Genomic DNA, 12916 nt, shown 5'->3' on the forward strand with positions numbered 1-12916 from the left:
ATATATATTTACTTAAGACTGTTTTAGTAGTTCTTTATCAACCTGGAATCAAAGTATCTTGAAACATTCATCTTTTTATAAAGGGAAGAAATGACTCAGTTAAAATATATGTGCAATATATGTGTTGACAAAATACCCTTACATAAATTTCCTCATTTGATTCTCCTAACAATTTTGTAAGAAGGGCTGGATATTATTTCCCCTTTACAGACAAAGAAATAGAGTCAGAGGGGTGATATGGATTGCCTGAGGTTAGAACTAAGTGATAGTCTCTAGACCAAGAATCAAACCACATCTTCTACAGGCAACTCTTTATGTTCTTACCACAATACCATGTGACATTAAACAGTTGATTTGCAACCTTTCGGAAGAGCTAAGGAACTTGATAGGAATCAACATGACGCCATAAGAAAAATATTTTTTCTGGACCAACTTAGTTTCCAGCAAGAATTAAGTCATCATCTTCCCACCCCTTCCTGTCCATCCCACCCTCCCCACCCCATAAGCACCCAGGCAGTAAGCCTGAGAGCCTCCCAAGATTCCTTCCTTCTTCCCACTGACACGTCAAAAACTAAACAGCCATGTGCCATTCTATTTCTTAAATCACCCTCAGACTCTTTCTCCCTATTCCATTACCTTTGGTCTGAACAGCCATAACACTCCTAACCGGTTTGGTAACTTAGAGGCTGCTGCTGTTGCTGCTAAGTCACTTCAGTAGTATCCGATTCTGTGCAACCCCACAGATGGCAGCCCACCAGGCTCCCCCATCCCTGGGATTCTCAAGGCAAGAACACTGGAGAGGGTTGCCATTTCCTTCTCCAATGCATGAAAGCGAAAAGTGAAAGTGAAGTCGCTCAGTCGTGTCCGACCCTTAGCGACCCCATGGACTGCAGCCCACCAGGCTCCCCATCCATGGGATTTTCCAGGCAAGAGCACTGGAGTCGGGTGCCATTGCCTTCTCCAACTTAGAGGCTACTAAGACCTAATGATAGTATGAAATGCCCAGTGGTGTCTCTGCCCTCAGCTTACTCAGTTCAATCCATCTTCTACAAAGCTTATCTTCCCAGAGGAGTCTGCTTACATCATTTTCCTGCTTAAAATGCTTCTATAGCTATCCACCACCTATACAGACTATAAATACAAACTCAGTCGCGAGACACAAAAAGGCCTTCATCACCTGAGCCCTCCCACATACCTTTCTAGCTGATCTCCTCGTCCACCCTTCCCACACACATCCGACGCTCCAGGCACAGTGGACGCCCACTGCAGAGAGGACAGACAGGTTCAGTCTCATGTGCCAACTCCAAACAATTGGCAGTGACTGCCTGAAGCACCCTGCTGAGAACTGGAGATACTTATAAATTTAGCAGCAAAAATGTGATGAATGATTACGCAGCGCCTGCTTTTGGTATGGGGATGTGGGTGTCACACACGTGCCATACCACAATTCGTGTACTACTGCTCTCTGACAGTTCTCCCACGTTTCTAAGTCTCTGTGCTGACTGCTGCTTCTGCTGAGCATGCTCTTCTCCTGTGATCCCACTGCTCATCCTTCCAGACCCCATCAACAGAGCTCCCCTGTGATACCTCCCTGATGTCACACCAGCAGAGTCAGTCCCTCTCTCCCTGGACTCACACAGCTTTCTGTATGTCTCTACTATTTGGAATCATTGGACTGTAAGTGTTCATTTATGCTCCTGTGACCTTCTTGAAAGTTTGAGTGTACTTCCTTTCCCTCTGTATCTTCAACATTTAGTCCAGTACACTTAGAAGACACCCAAGTACTGGTGAAACGAATACATGAAGACATTAATGGAGATTCCTCTAACATGCTGTTTCACTAAAATCCAGGAAGATATGGCAAAGCCAGGACCAGACAACCTATGGGGACTGTCACTGGCATTCTACCACTACTCATCATATATTTCCATATATATCTATATCTCTCACAAATATAAACTACTAAGGGAGTATACTAGATAGGAATTTGGCTTCCAATTAGATTAGTCAGCGGAGAAAATGGGAAATACAAGGGGAAAAAACTGACTCAATTTCTTTAAAAAGTGCTCTAGCACAAGTAGTATAAAAAGATCTAAGAGTCAGTTTTCAGAAGCTAAATATGGACCACTAAATCTTATTATTATTAGGGATACAGCCTTTCCATATACTTGACACTAGTCAAATACTTATTATATTTACACTAATGCCACTGCAAGGGGCCTCGGTCTGATCCCTAATCAGAGAACTATACGGTTTCCCTGATAGCTCAATTGGTAAAGAATCCACCTACAATGCAGGAGTCCCGGGTTTAATTCCAGGGTCGGGAAGATCCGCTGGCAAAGGGATAGGCTACCCATTCCCATATTCTTGGGCTTCACATGTGGCTCAGCTGGTAAAGAATCTGCCCACAACATGGGAAACCTGGGTTCGATCCCTGGATTGGGAAGATCCCCTGGAGAAGGGAAAGGCTACCCACTCCAGTATTCTGGCCTGGAGAATTTCGTGGACTACATAGTCCATAGGGTCGCAAAGAGTTGGACAAGAGTGAGCAACTTTCACTCACTTTATTTTTTTAATTAATTTTAATTGGAGGCTAATTAACTTACAATATTGTGGTGGTTTTTGCCATACATTGACATGAATCAGCCATGGGTGTACATGTGTTCCCCATCCTGACCCACCCTCCCCATCCCATCCCTCAGGGTTATCCCAGTGCACCAGCCCCAAGCATCCTGTCTCGTGCATCAAACCTGGACTGGCGATCTATTTCATACATGGTAATATACATGTTTCATTGCTATTCTCTCAAATCATCCCACCCTCACCTTCTCCCACAGAGTCCAAAAGTTTGTTCTTTACATCTGTGTCTCTGTTGCTGTCTCACATATAGGGTCATCACTACCATCTTTTTAAATTCCATATATATGCATTCATATACTGTATTGGTGTTTTTCTGACTTACTTCGCTCTGTGTAATAGGCTCCAGTTTCATCCACCTCATTAGAACTGATTCAAATGTATTCTTTTAAACAGCTGAGTAATATTCCATCGTGTATATATACCACAACTTTCTCATCCATTCGTCTGCCAATGGACATCTAGGTTGCTTCCATGTCCTGACTATTGTAAACAGTGCTGTGATGAACACTGGGGTACACGTCTCTTTCAATTCTGGTTTCCTTGGAGTGTATGCCCAGCAGTGGGATTGCTGGGTCATATGGCACTTCTATTTCCAGTTTTTTAAGGAATCTCCACACTGTTCTCCATAATGGCTATACTAGTTTGCATTTCCACCAACAGTGTAAGAGGGTTCCTTTTCCTCCGCACCCTCTCCAGCATTTATTGTTTGTAGACTTTTTGATGGCAGCCATTCTGACCGGTGTGAGATAGTACCTCATTTTGCTTTTGATTTGCATTTCTCTGATAATGGTTGATATTGAGCATCTTTTCATGTGTTTGTTAGCCATCTGTATGTCTTTTTTGGAGAAACGTCTGTTTAGTTCTTTGGCCCATTTTTTGATTGGTCGCTTATTTTTCTGGAATTGAGCTGCAAGAGTTGCTTGCATATTTTTGAGATCAATTCTGTCAGTTGCTTCATTTGCTATTATTTTCTCCCATTCTGAAGGCTGTCTTTTCACCTTGCTTATAGTTTCCTTCGTTGTGCAAAAGCTTTTAAGTTTAATTAGGTCCCATTTGTTTATTTTTGCTTTTATTTCCATTACTCTGGGAGGTGGGTCACAGAGGATCCTGCTATGATTTACGTCAGAAAGTGTTTTGCCTATGTTTTCCTCTAGGAGGTTTATAGTTTCTGGTCTTACGTTTAGATCTTTAATCCATTTTGAGTTTATTTTTGTGTATGGTGTTAGAAAGTGTTCTAGTTTCATTCTTTTACAAGTGGTTGACCAGTTTTCCCAGCACCACTTGTTAAAGAGATTGTCTTTTCTCCATTGTATATTCTTGCCTCCTTTGTCAAAGAAAAGGTGTCCATAGGTGCGTGGATTTATCTCTGGGCTTTCTATTTTGTTCCATTGATCTATGTTTCTGTCTTTGTGCCAGTACCATACCGCCCTGATGACTGTGGCTTTGTAGTAGAGCCTGAAGTCAGGCAGGTTGATTCCTCCAGTTCCATTCTTCTTTCTCAAGACTGCTTTGGCTATTTGAGGTTTTTATTTCCATACAAATTGTGAAATTACTTGTTCTAGTTCTCTGAAAAATACCATTGATAGCTTGATAGGGATTGCACTGAATCTATAGATTGCTTTCACTTCAGAGAACTACAATCCCGCAGGCCGAATGGTGAGGCCAAATAAAGAAAATTACTGATTTTAAAAATCAGTATTTATATTAAATGTAGATAAAATACACAATCCAACTTAAATTACGTATGATTACATCAGATAAAAAATAAATTCAAACTATATCCTCCTTGTAAAAGACACCTTAAATGTAAGAACATTAAAAACTGATAGTGAAATTACGGAAAAGGAACATACTGAGTAAATTTTAGCCAAAGAAAGCCAATGTAACTGTACACACGTTAACTATAAACACACAGGCAAACAGATCAATCTACCAAGAAGTTATCACAACTCTAAATTTTATGCACCTAAAAATACAGTCTCAATAGAAATAAAAATTGACATAATAATCCATGGATCAAAGTAGAAATTACAATGAAAATTGGAAAAATACTTGAACTTAATAAAATGTGACGATATACCAAAACTTCTAGGAGAGTGATGTCAGAAACAGTGAAAAACTTCTATTCATCAAAACACAACACTAACAAGGTGAAATGGAAAGTCACAGAGCTGGAGAAGGTACACATAGCTGCAAATGGCTCAAATCCAGAGTATACAAAAATCAGAACATGTGAAAATAAGAAGAGACAAAAAACGTAACATAAGTAGATTAGCAGTTACCAGAGGCTTAGAAAGGGAAGAATGGGCAATTATTGTTTAATGGTTACAGCTTCAGTTTGGGTGATGAAAAATTTTGGAAACATATGGTGGTGATGGTTGTAAAACACTGTGAATATAATTAATCCCAGTAAGTTAGTTACAACCGTAACTTTTATATATATATGAAAAAAAACCTGGGACTTCCCTGGCAGTCCAGTGGTTAAGACTCTGGCTTCCAGAGGAACAGTGAGTGCAGGCTCAACTTCTGATTGGGGAACTAAGTTTCACATGCAGAGAGGTGAGTGAGACCAAATATTAAAAAATAATAATAATAGAGAAACGGTCAAAAGACCTGAACAGGAACTTCACAGAAGTTCCTTTTCATCCTTATGAAAAATAAACATAAAAAGGCACTCAACCTGACTAGCCATCAGATAAATGAAACTTAAAACCATTCAGTTCACTTCAGTCGCTCAGTCGTGTCCGACTCTTTGCGACCCCATGAATTGCAGCACACCAGGCCTCCCTGTCTATCACCAACTCCCGGAGTTCACTCAAACTCATGTCCATCAAGTCAGTGATGCCATCCAGCCATCTCATCCTCTATCGTCCCCTTCTCCTCCTGCCCCTAATCCCTTCCAGCATCAGAGTCTTTTTCAATGAGTCAACTCTTCGCATGAGGTGGCCAAAGTACTTTAAAAAATATGTACAACCCAAATAGCTACACTTCTTATTTGTTAACCACATTTCCAAGTATTAGGGTGGATGCAGAGCAACAGAGACACTGCAAGTAAGAAAGGTAAACACAAACCAGCACTTTGTAAAACTGCTTGGGCACATCTACTAAAACTCAAGAGATACATGCAACAACCCAGCAAGTCTACTAGATACACACCTAACAGAAGTACACACGGATATTCAGAAGAGTTCACAGCAATCCTATTTGAAATAGCCAAAAACTCCAAACAATTCATACGTCTATCAGCAACAGAACGGGTAAATCAACTTTGGTATTTTCATACAACTGAATAGTGTATAGCAATAAAAACAATATAAAGCAACATGCAACAACAAATAATTCTATCTAACAAGATGTTGAACAAACGCAGCCAGCCAGCCACACACACACATCACAAAATGTAAGATTCCACACAAATAGAGTTCACAAGCAAGCAAGTCCAAGGTATGGTGATAAACTAAGACACTGATTAAATGTGGATGGCTACTGGTAATATTCTTTTGTTCTTAATCAGGTTAGTATTTATAAGACTGTGTCATTAATGATTTGTGCACTTTTCTGTATGTATACTGAATTTCCAAAAAAAAAAAAAAAAAGGAAAGAAGTTTTGAGGAGGAAATGTCAAATTAGATTTTTAGACAGGAGAGAAGTGGTCAAGGGTTTAATTATTTTCAAATAGACACAACACATACCAAAGAGTCTTTAAGAGATTCTGATTATCAGCCTATCATCACTAAAATAAAAAACGGCTTTGAACTGTTGAGCACCTAGGTGAAACGTGCCCAAATTGCATAAAAATCTGGTATAACATTTTCTTGATGTATTACTTTGTATGATGAGGACAGTGCAAGCAGCAAAACAGTATGTCTATTTAAAATGAATAGAATCCCAGTTAGATATTGCCCTGAGAACAGTGAAGTCTGGACCAGCTAAGTTGAATAAACTCAAAAGCCATGCAAAAAAAAAAAATCTTGTCTAGTCCTGACCGTATTATACTGCCACTCAAAAATAATTACATAGAAGTTAGAAGTAGGGAAAACATTATTACCTTTCCTAATAAACTTGAACTACTATTTATATATATCAGTATTTTTCTAATCTCTAAGTAATCAAGATCCCATGTAATGGTGTAAAGTATGTAGACAACACCAAAAACCATTTGCCCAATGATACTTTGTTTTCACCTCTTTTGTTTGGTTTAAGACATCAGGATGAGTACATTTTATCTGCATGTTGCACTTGAGAGCTGTAATGAAGACACACGTTCACAAAACAGGGAACTACCTTTCATCTGGTAGTTGTGTTACCAGTGACCATTCTGCATGGTTCTGCTGCTGCTTCAGGGACACCTCTAGCCCAGAGATGCAAGAAGAACTTGCAAGAGGGACGCCAATGTCCCCAAGATTTATCCCAAACCAGTTCTTGAGCATCCAAGTATCTCAGTTAATCCAGATGACCCCAGGCCACATTTCACTGACCTCCCATCAGCTCCAGTTCATCCAAGTTTGTACCCCAATATAGGCTCCTCTGGCTTCAGCTCCCAGGTATCGCTTGCTTATGATAAACAGCTTGGGCAGACTGTCTGAACCTTCCTACTCAACTTGGCTCTGTGGTGTTTAGTAAACAACCGCTGAACAGAGGAATGAATATATAGGCAGAGAGTGGTGCAAGCCAGTAAAGGCGAGGTACCAGACAGAGATACTTTTCAAATCTAATGAAATCTGAACAACAAAAGTAATGAAGCCTTTTACCACTTCATTCTTCTTCTGTATTAAAAATAAAACAACCTCAGTAGCAACAGGGACACCCACCCCTGAGCTCCCTGGAGATACATCTAATTCCATGGCTGGGGCAGAAAATATATAGGATAATCCCTGAAACACTGTGTAGTGCAGAAAGTAAGTGCTTAACGCAAGAGAGAGGGGCATAGAGGGACACAGGAGCCAACGTGAAGGAACCTCCAATGGCCACAGTTGGAACAATTTGAGCAACAAAAGAAATAACCTGGTAACAGGTAACAAAGTATAAAATATACAAGATTCCAGACTTAATAAATGATAGAATAAATAAGCAAACAGGGAGAAGAGTCAAATCTTCCTTATAAAAGAATTTCAAAAAATACTAAGTAGATATTCACCACTTCAGAAGGAGACCCCGGTGATTGCAGCTCAAAGGATAAAGTATAGAAGAGGCAAAAACAGTAAAAATGTTAGTGGAGAAGCCTGGCAAACAAGATTCACATTGCTAGAAGTGTTGTCTAGACACCACATGCCCAAGTCCGATGTGACAAGGGGAGCCCTGCCCCTTCCTAGTACTCTCTGCGCAAATGCAAAACATCAGTCCAGTCAAGAAAACATCAGGCAAACCTAAACAGAAGGATATTCTGCAAAACCCCCAGCCAACCCTCCTCAAAACTGTGAAGGTCATGAGAAACAAGGAAAGTCTGAGAAACAGCCACAGAGCAGAAGAGACTAGTGAGCCATAATGACTAAATGCACTCAGCTGTTCTGGGCGGGACTGTGGAACAGAAAAACGACACTAATGGAAAACTAGGGAAATCCAAATGAAGTCGGGAGTTTAGTTAACAGTAATATGCTGATGGTTAGTTTTCACAAATGTACCCAGAAATATAAGATATTAACAAGGAGGGAACAGGGTTAAGAGACACACAGGAACCCTCTGCACTATCTGTGCAACTTTTCTTCTAAAATTATCTCATTTTAAAAATTACTTTAAAAAAATCACATTTGGCAATTTGGCAACAGGGATGTCGTCCTCATAGTTTTAAACAAGTACTGTATCTGGGAGAGGGAAGTTTCCTTTTTTCTACTTAGCCAATAGGAAGCAAATGGGAAATACCATGGGACTCAATGACACTACTGTGAAGGTGGGATGGGAACTGCTGCCATTGTGCAGAAATCGAGTAGGAAAGTTATTTCGAGTTTACAGACAAGACAGGCAGAGTGCAACTCACTGTCTCTTATCAACCCACAGTCTTTGGTAGATCAATGACTTTTTTCCTTCTAAACTTAGTCAAAAACTCTTAGTAAAGCAAATAGCTTCCCCACAGAGTCCCAACTTACTTACGAACCAGTATCTATATATGACTAATACTTGCCCACCCTCTGCATGAGGCAGAAATACAGATACAAAACCACAAACCAATTATTTCAAGACCTTAATGTTAGTCGCTCAGTGGTGTCCGACTCTCTGCGACCCCATGGGCTGTAGCCTGGCAGGTTCCTCTGTCCATGTAATTGTCCAGGCAAGAATACTGGAGTGGGTTGCCATGCTCTTTCCCAGGGGATTTTCCTGACTTAAGGATCAAACCCAGGTCTCCTGCATTGAAGGCAGGTTCTTTACCTAAATCTGAGCCACAGCGGGCTCTCATTATTCCAAAATCTCTTCCAAAAGTGTCTATGGCCACTCTCACAAGACCCAAGTGGAAGGCTGTGAGTGTGTGTGTGGGCTCAGTTATGATAAACTCTGTGACTCTATGGAATGTAGCCTGCCAGGCTCCTCTGTCTATGGGATTTTCGTTGTTGGAAAATAAACTGGAGCCAATGATGACAGCAATCTTAACTGATTACAGCTAAATTATCTTAATCTTGCAAACAATCATCTCAACACATAGTTAAAACCCCTTCCAGGAAGGGGACTGTATGAGAAGCAGGTTTCAAGTTCCGCTATGTTAGCTTCATGGCAAATTGGTCACTCTATTTATGTTCTATTTTCTCCTCTATAATGACTAAACCTATTTATATTTACATCACCCATGGAAACCTGAACACTGCACGCACACAGAAAGGACTCAACGCATGTTTTTAAAATTGAATTAAGCCCACATATCTGGACATATTGTTCAAATATAGTAATTCTTATCTGTTGATATAAATGACAAGGTATTTCACCAACCCATAACACTGTCATTCACCCCTGACCTCTACCCTGGGCACATACATCTCAAGTATTCCTTTCATTTAACAATAAGGATGCGTACACTCAAGAAAAAATATGAAGAATAAAAAAAAAATTAATGTTTTAAAACATGTTTTCACTACTTTGACCTTTCACTACTTTTCACTACTTTGACAAAAATTAATGTTTTCACACATATTTTCACTACTCTCTTTAAATTCAAAAAGGATATTATTCAATACCCATCAAATGGTATGAACCCTGCCAGGAAGCCTCACTGATCACATCTCTTCTCAAATTCCAAACAAAGCCCCAATGGCCCCTACATCAAGGGATGTCTTTAATAATATGCATTCCACTGTTCTTCCTGGAAAAACTTATTACCAATCTTACCATTATTTTAAACCAAGATGTGCTCATAATTTTGAAAGTGTTCTTTATACATCTAAAGCTAAATATACATCAAAAATATTTTCATCAGATGGCTATTTAAGGTCCACAGGGCTGCTAAGATCATACAGCAGTTCTCAGCTCTAGAACTACTGTTAATAACTCCTGTGGATCACAGGAAAAACACATTCTACTCTAGCAGAGCCGGGAATACAAACTAAATCCTATCAATGACTACTCTCTAAAGAACAGGTATATTAAAACTGGTCTGAAGGTCAGTCAAGTGCACCGGTGATAAATAGAAGATTGTGTATCAGGAGCCTGAGTGAGTGTCTAACTTCTGAATTAATGATGTGAATGAAAACTTCATCAACATGTATATAAGAAACTTTTATACCAGGCAATAATGTCTTTTTATGACTACAAACACATAAACACTGGGGAAAATTAAAATTTTAAGTAAGCCACCTAAGATAAATCACATACCCTCTTGATTCTAACCAACAAATCACCCTCCTGTCATCACAGAAATACTTCATAAACATACTACCCATTTTAAGATCCTGATTCATGTTTTCTGCCTCTTAAAATATTCTCTAAAGAACTAATTTTTTCCTTCTTCTTTAATCTCCTTCAGCCCTATATCATGCTACTATCATGGACACATTAGTAAATGACTTAAAGTTACTTCTGAATGCTAAATAAAATTATCCATTCTTGTTTTCTTCTAATATCGGTTTCATTTCCATGCCTCCTACATTTTTCTATTTCTCTTACAATGCATTTCTAACTTTTTAATTCAACCCAAATGGGGATATTCTGTATGTGCTGATACTATTAAAAGAAAACAAGAACTAAAAATCAATTACTGCTACCACATTCAATTCCAAAACCAAGAATGAATGGGAAGTGCTATTTCTTTCTATGGAACTAAATGGAGTGACACTGCTGATAGTGGTAAGAACCAACTATTCAACAACGGCAGAGGGAACAGTGACCAGCAGAAAGAGTCCCCATAAATAACACCTGTCACCTCCCAGACCAGGGGTTCTCAACCAGGGACAGCTGGCCAAGCCTGGAGACTTCAGCTGGGAGAGGGGGCGGGTGATGACCAGCATCTGGGGGATAGACCCCAGGGATGATGCTCAACACCCTACACAGGCAAAGGAGAGTGCCCACAACAAAGAGCTATTCAGTCAAAAATGTCAGTGCATAGGCTGAGAATCCATAAACTCGACATGTGTCCCAATTCTGGGTAAAAAAATACAGAAGCACCATGGTGCTGTGAAAGGACCACAAGATCAGGGAAAGAGGGAACTAAATTTTACTGAGTAGTTGCTACCTATCAAGCCTTGCATTGGGCACTTTACACATACCATCTCACTTAAACCTCCATCCCATGGGAGAAAAGTGATCTATTCTCATTTTATAGATGAGAGGCTGAACTCAGGGAAATTAAGGACTATTCAATATTCAAGGTCACTCATCCAGAAATGGAAGGAATCATGATTCCAAATCAAACCAAACCTGTTCCTTTCCACAAAGGCTAGAGGTTAAAAGACCAGGATTTGATTCAAAGAGTTACCAATATGAATTTGAGCACATCACTCCTCAACCTGCATTTAGAAAGTAAGTCAATGGATAACATCTGAAAATACAAATGCTATCAAATGCCAACAATTATGCTAAACATCTTATAACAAAAAAAAAAGTGCTTCTTAGAATGGAAGTTCATGATTACCATTTCTCCTTAAAAACAGAATTTATACAAGGGTGCAGAGTACCAAGTTGTACAGCGTTCTTAAGAATCAAGAGTAAACGTTCAGAAGCTATGGTGCCTTCCACCACCACACAACTACTCTTAATACTAGAAAGAAATTATCTAATATAAACAATATTTTTGTATGAACTTCCCAGATTTTCAATCAATTGACCCAAAAAGCTGAAGACCATTTCAGCAACTTTGATGGGACTCTCTCCACAACAGAGGAGGAAAAGGATAGATTACAAGTCCAATACTGCTGCTGTGGGAAACAACTCTGCCATTCTCTCCAGAGAGCCAGAATGTATTCCAAGAGATCAATACATTATCATTCATACCAATGATATAAAATGTAAATCATTTCAACATAAGGTTATGACTTTTTAAAAACCTACCACCAGAATCCATCAATCTTTGACAACTAAACCACTGGTAGGTTCACAAACACAACTTGAAATCTGGGATTAAATTCAAGGATAATGTAAACAAAAAGAAGTTTGTTCTTTCTAGAAGTCATCACAACTAATGCGACTTCTAAAAGCAGGCTGCACACAAACACTTTTCCCCTTGAAATCTTGGATCTCCAGGCATGGTTTTGCTGTATTTTATAAAAGTATATTTTCATATCATATTAATACACTGTAAATAAATTATAACTGCAACTATTTCCCACTAATATTGTCCAAGTTTAAAAGCAATAGACACATCAAATAAACTAAAAATTTGCTTGAAATAATTTCAAAACAATCATTAAAAGACTGGCTTTAAACAAAATTCTAAAAATCTGTTTACCCAACACCAAATATAAATAATAAATGTTCTGTTGGAATTGACAGAACTGATAACACACTCTTTTGACTGTTCTCTATTCTAATCAATAAGAATTTTCATTAAAACTCTATTCTGAAGTACATCTTTCACTTTAAGCATTCTGACACTTCCATCAACTTTCTAAAACTAAGAGTAGATTTTTTAAATGTTTTTAACATATTTGTCCCTCAGAAGACTGAATTAAACAAAAACTAATAGAAGAAACATATTACCAATCTCTTAGTTGGGTAAACTGCAGCTATACACTGATGGGCAGGTGATAATCCCAAAGAATTTACATTAGATAATAACCTAAGTAAAACCCATTCTATCCGACATCCAGTCAACTTTTTACTTTACAAGCCTGTTTTTCATTACAATAAATTTTAACGTACA

At 38.9% G+C, this 12916-nt stretch overlaps 1 protein-coding gene across 1 annotated transcript in view; it reads right to left on the reverse strand.

Annotated features, from left to right (window-relative positions):
* The window catches only part of SPIRE1 (spire type actin nucleation factor 1), a 139642-nt gene that overhangs the window by 125687 nt on the left and 1039 nt on the right, over positions 1-12916 (reverse strand). The gene's annotated exons all lie outside the window — the stretch shown is intronic.

This window comes from Budorcas taxicolor, chromosome 22, assembly GCF_023091745.1.
Source record: "Budorcas taxicolor isolate Tak-1 chromosome 22, Takin1.1, whole genome shotgun sequence".
Classification (NCBI taxonomy): domain Eukaryota; kingdom Metazoa; phylum Chordata; class Mammalia; order Artiodactyla; family Bovidae; genus Budorcas; species Budorcas taxicolor.